This window comes from Triticum aestivum, chromosome 1A (assembly GCF_018294505.1).
Source record: "Triticum aestivum cultivar Chinese Spring chromosome 1A, IWGSC CS RefSeq v2.1, whole genome shotgun sequence".
Taxonomy (NCBI): Eukaryota; Viridiplantae; Streptophyta; class Magnoliopsida; order Poales; family Poaceae; genus Triticum; species Triticum aestivum.
The window spans coordinates 518,475,719-518,481,729 of record NC_057794.1 but is presented as its reverse complement, the minus strand read 5'-3'; positions in this window follow the sequence as shown (position 1 = coordinate 518,481,729).

Below are 6,011 nucleotides of genomic sequence, written 5' to 3'. Positions count from 1 at the left end.
CGATAGGAGAAGACCATGATTAAATTGTCGAAGTGGCTCTTATATGCATTATTGTTGATCTGACAAAAGAGCCCATATTGCCTTGTCTTCTCCTGTTTATTGAATGCTTGCAGATTCCAGCTTAGTCCAATGCACGTGCACTATTATTATTATCCACATCGTTCGGTCGTGCGAGTGAAAGGCAATTATGACGATATATGATGAACTGATTGAGATGAGAAATGCTGGTATGAACTCGACCTATCTTGTTTTTGTAAATATGATTAGTTCATCATTCCTGATTCAGCCTATTATGAATGAAACATGTTTGCAATGACAATTAGAGATTATAGTTGCTCATGCCATGCTTAAGTAGCTAGGAGTTTATAATGGTTTACCTTGCGTGTCAACATGCTATTAAAATGGTAGTGATGTGGTATGATAGGGTGGTATCCTCCTTTGAACAATTCGAGTGGCTTGACTTGACACCTGTTAACGCATGTAGTTGAAACAAAATCAACATAGCCTCCACGATATTTATGTTCATGGTGAATTATATCCTACTCATACTTGCATTCAGTGTTGATTAATTTTAATGCATGTTCATGACTGTTGTCGCTCTCTAGCTGGTCGCTTTCCAGTCTCTTTCTAGCCTTCACTTGTACTAAGCAGGAATACTGCTTGTGCATCCAATTCCATAAACCCCAAAGAGTTATTCCATATGAGTCCACCATACCTTCCTATATGCGGTATCTACCTACTGTTCCAAGTAAATTTGTATGTGCCAAACTCTAAACCTTCAAATGTAATTCTGTTTTGTATGCTCGAATAGCTCATGTATCAACTAGGGTTGTCTATATCTTCCATGCTAGGCGGGTTATTCTCAAGAGGAGTGGACTCCGCTCCTCACACACAAGAAAATGGCTGGTAACCGGGATGCCCAGTCTCATGCTCAAATCAAATCAAAATAATTGCAAACAAAACTTCCCCAGGATTGTTGTTAGTTGGAGGCACCCGTTGTTTTGGATAAGCCATGGATTGATGTTTGTTGGTGGTAGGGGGAGTATAAACTTTACCATTCTGTTTGAGAACCGCCTATAATGTGTGTAGCATGGAAGATATCAAGATATCCCGGTTGTTTGGGAACCGCCTACAATGCTCTGGCACCTCTACAAATCCCTGCTTCCCTCTACGAAGGGCCTATCTATTTAGTTTTATGTTGAGTCATCATCCTCTTATTAAAAAGCACCAGTTGGAGAGCACCGATGTCATTTGCATGCATTACTATTAGTTTACATTGAGTATGACTGGATCTCTTTTACTATGGATTACAATTTCCAGTCAGTCCTTGATCTTCAAAGGTGCTCTGCATTTATGTTTTGCGGTCTCAGAAAGGGCTAGTGATATACCATCTTGTTATATCATATTATGATTGTTTTGAGAAAGTGTTTTCATCCGAGATTTATTATTATTGGTCGCTAGTTGATTATGCCATTGATATGAGTAAACATGAGACCTACATGTTATTGTGAATATGGTTAGTTCATAATCTTTGCTGAAAACTTGAATGCTGGCTTTACATTTACAAAAACAAGAGTAACACAGAGTTTGTAAAATTTTTTCTTTATCACTTTCAGTTTATCAACTGAATTTCTTGAGGACAAGCAGAGATTTAAGCTTGGGGAGTTGATACGTCTCCATCATATCTACTTTTCCAAACACTTTTGCCCTTGTTTTGGACTCTAACTTGCATGATTTGAATGGAACTAACCCGGACTGACGTTATTTTCAGCTGAATTGCCATGGTGTTATTTTTGTGTAGAAATAAAAGTTCTCAGAATGACCTGAAAATCAATGGAGAATATTTTTGGAATATATAAAAAATACTGGCGAAAGAATCAAAGCCAGGGGGCCCACACCCTGTCCACGAGGGTGGGGGCGCCTACCCCCCTGGGCGCGCCCCCTGCCTTGTGGGCCCCCTGGTGCTCCATCGACCTCAACTCCAACTCTGTATATTCACATTCGGGGAGAAAAAAAATCAGGGAGAAGGATTCATCGCGTTTTACGATACAGAGCCGCCGCCAAGCCCTAATATCTCTCGGGAGGGCTGATCTAGAGTCCGTTCGGGGCTCCAGAGAGGGAAATCTGTCGCCGTCGTCATCATCAATCTTCCTCCATCACCAATTTCATGATGCTCACCGCCGTGCATGAGTAATTCCATCGTAGGCTTGCTGGACGGTGATCGGTTGGATGAGATTTATCATGTAATCGAGTTAGTTTTGTTAGGGTTTGATCCCTAGTATCCATTTTGTTCTGAGATTGATGTTGTTATGACTTTGCTATGCTTAATGCTTGTCACTAGGGCCCGAGTGCCATGATTTCAGATCTGAACCTATTATGTTTCCATGAATATATGTGTATTCTTGATCCTATTTTGCAAGTCAATAGTCACCTATTATGTGTTATGATCCGTTAACCCCGAAGTGACAATAATCGGGATACTTACCGGTGATGACCGTAGTTTGAGGAGTTCATGTATTCACTAAGTGTTAATGCTTTGGTCTAGTACTCTATTAAAAGGAGGCCTTAATATCCCTTAGTTTCCAATAGGACCCCGCTGCCACGGGAGGGTAGGACAAAAGATGCCATGCAAGTTCTTTTCCATAAGCACGTATGACTATATTCGGAATACATGTCTATATTACATTGATGAACTGGAGCTAGTTTTGTGTCACCCTGTGTTATAACTGTTGCATGAGGAATCGCATCCGACATAATTATCCATCACTGATCCATTGCCTACGAGCTTTTCACATATTGATCTTTGCTTAGTTATCTTTCCTTTGCCACTGTTACGCTTGCTATAAACTGCTACTGTTATCTTTGTCACTGTTACCGTTACTTCCATACTACTTTGCTACTAAATACTTTGTTGCAGATATTAAGTCTTCTAGGTGCGGTTGAATTGAAAACTCAACTGTTAATACTTGAGAATATTCTTTGGCTCTCCTTGTGTCGAAACAATAAATTTGGGTTGAATACTCTACCCTCAAAAACTATTGCGATCCCCTATACTTGTGGGTTATCAGTGCACTTGTTTTGTCTCCATTTGTCTAACCTTCTCTTTGTTGTTGTGTCGTTTCGCACAGGAATATGAACTGAGGGTGATGCACTTGATTGAGTGTCACAAGGTCACAGAATGTCCTGGATCCCCCCGCCCAGTTCCACGGCAAAAAGATTCTCAAGCTCCTAGACATGGCGGACGAGGCCGGAAATGAGGACGAAGCCGCAAAAGCAAATATCAAATACGATTTGAGTGTGAATGGAGCAGTATCTTCAAAATTTCAAAAATGAAAGGCACCCAAGCTGGTAGCCGGAAATTTGAACTTTTTGGCAACCATCCACTCACATTACTCATAGTGATGTTTTTTTACCTTACCACGAGAGCAAATCGTTACTTACAAGGCAGTACGTACAATACATAAGTACTCAACATATACCATGAGAGCAAATCGTTATTTATCATGAGTATTAATCGGTAGCAATTAATTGGAAGGCGGACCGATATACCACGTCACAATTGTCCCAAAAAAATTATGTAAAAAATGTCCATAATTCCTATTGTATAATTCTGTTTATAGTATGTTATAGAAAAATCAACATATCTAGTCTTTATTGATCAAGAACAATGTTTACATGAATAATTGTTAGGTCATAACGGTCCCAACCACAGATGCCTTTCCATGAGGAAGAAGAACACCATATCTAGCTATGTTATGAGCTTTGAAATTTGAAGCTCGAGGTTCAAACACTAAATTGCAATAGGTAAAAACACTCGCAGTCTCTACAAGCTCTTTGATAATACCACCATAATTCCCTCCAGCTTGCTGATGAATGTGATTGACAATCTGCTTGCAGTCGAAAGCCACCTGAATGTGTTGCATCGCAAGGTCTTGTGCCAGGGAAATAGCTTCCCTACATGCCAGGAGGGTCGATGAGTCCATGTATGACCAGAACAGAAGAACCCAGATATAAACCATATGTATCGCAGCAGATAGAAGCTGCAGTGCCCACATTATGATCCACCAAGACGCCTGCATGGGCATTTATTTTAACATTGCCTAGCACGGGGGAATCCAGCGCCTAGACTGAGCTTGTACTGGTGCTGATATTGCATGTGGATCCAGTAGTGTGTCTAGCTGATCAAGCTCTGATATGAATCTTGTGACAAAAGAGTGTATCATATGGGCTTTGATTAATTACCTCATGTATAAGTTTCCCGCGAGCATGCCAGATAGCCCATAGCATTAGACACATTCGGATCAACTGTTCGTGACGCAACACTTCCATCATAGAGAATAGTGATGTTTTCGCTGATGGTTGTTGTGTTGCAATCATATGTTCCAGAAGATCGTGATCTACCAAAGTCCACACACACCGAGCCATCATACACTCGGGAAGACTATGCCGCCAAGAATCTTGTGCTCCACAAGCAAAACAATCATCATGGTGGGACATTTTCCTATGCTTGCGGACATCCTCGGTTGGGATTGAATTTTTCGCCAGTCTCCAAAGAAACATCTTAATTTTTGCTGGCACCGAAACCTTCCAAAGTGTAACCCATACTTTCTCATTTTCAGAATTATTTGAGGCTCCCACCCTCTCTTCTAACCAATCTTCGTGGCGCTTTTTAATGTCCACAATCATTTTATAAGCAGAACAGACAAAGAAGATGCCATTTTTCTCAAAATTCCACGACCAAAAACCATTGATCACCCTGGTGCATACATGTATCTGAAGAATGGCAGCTGCATCAAAAGGTAAGAAAACGTGTGCAACTAATTATGCATTCCATCTGGCACTACCTTAGTCCAACAAGTCTAATACCAGCTGCGATGGGTTGGGAATTAGAGAAACTATAGGCCTCGTGTTTTCTCGCTTAGGGATCCAATTCGTATCCCATATATGAGTATTGTTACCTGTGCCAATGCATCTGTTAAGGCCTGTTTTCAAAGTGTCACGGATCTGCACAATCGATCGCCAAATCTAGGATGGGTGGTATCAAGTTCAGCGGTAAGAAAAATCAGTGTTGGGGGAGTACACCACTTTCAGTGGTCTTACACTCAATGATTCCAGATTCTCTAATATTATCCAAGTCTGCCTGGCTAAGAGGGCGAGATTAAAAATTTCAAAAAACCAATGCCTCCCATATATTTCGGCATACACATAATATCCCAAGACAGCCAATATGGCTTGCGCTGACCTTGCTTGATACCCCACCAAAAGGCTTTCATCATAGAAATTAATTGCTGGCACAAGCCCCTTGGTAATTTAAAACATGACATTGAATAAACCGGGATAGCTTGACCAACTTATTTCACCAAGACTTCCTTGCCCGTTGCAGAGAAAAGTTTCTCCATCCAACCCTGAATTTTATTCCACGACCTGTCCTTAAGGTATTTAAAAAGCTCCATTTCTTGACATTCCCACACCCAAAGGCATCCCTAGACATTTTTCATTCAGCTGCTCATTAGGTACACTCAAAATATGTTTGATCACACCTCTTACCTCCTTAGAGCACCTCTTGCTGAAGAAGATTGAAGATTTTTTCTTATTTATTCTTTGACCAGAAGCATGAGCATAAGTTTTCAGAAGGAGAAAACCTCTTCCGCCCCCTCGTTAGTTGCTTTAAAGAACAGCAGACTGTCATCTGTAAGCAAACAAGTGATTCACCGGTGAAGCCGATGAGGCCACTTGTATACCCACAAGGCTAGATGACTAATTCTGAATTTTAAAAGACACGAAAGGCCCTCTGCTGCTTGCAAAAGGAGATACACAAGTCATAGGCCCGCCGTCTCCAAAACCCCAAGACCGGCCCTACCCAAGCCTGATACCTGCAAAAAAAAATTGAATTTGATTGATACAATCGAAATTGAGAGGGATGCTCGATGATCATCGCGATGAAAGCCGTTGCGATGAGATCCGTGAAATACGAGTCAGTTTTCAGCTTTCACGGAGCGAACGCTCGTCGG